This window comes from Miniopterus schreibersii (genome assembly GCF_964146895.1).
Source record: "Miniopterus schreibersii genome assembly, chromosome: 15".
Classification (NCBI taxonomy): Eukaryota; Metazoa; Chordata; class Mammalia; order Chiroptera; family Miniopteridae; genus Miniopterus; species Miniopterus schreibersii.
The window spans coordinates 47719686-47719927 of record NC_138115.1 but is presented as its reverse complement, the minus strand read 5'-3'; positions in this window follow the sequence as shown (position 1 = coordinate 47719927).

The window sequence follows — 242 nt, the reverse complement described above, 5'->3', positions numbered from 1 at the left end:
TTCCTTGCTTTCAGCAGAAACATGGTCCAGCCTCCTGTTGTCCTTTCCTTGCCCCTTCTAGTGGGACAGCCTGGGTGCTAGGGATCTGTGGACAGAGGAGGCCACATGTGGAGGTCACACCACGCAGGGCAGCCTTCCCTCAGTGCCAAGCGTTCTGAACACTCACTGGATCCATGGTCCTATAATAACTGGTGTAAACAGACTGGGCCATACTGACAACTCAAGAACATATACAGCAGTTT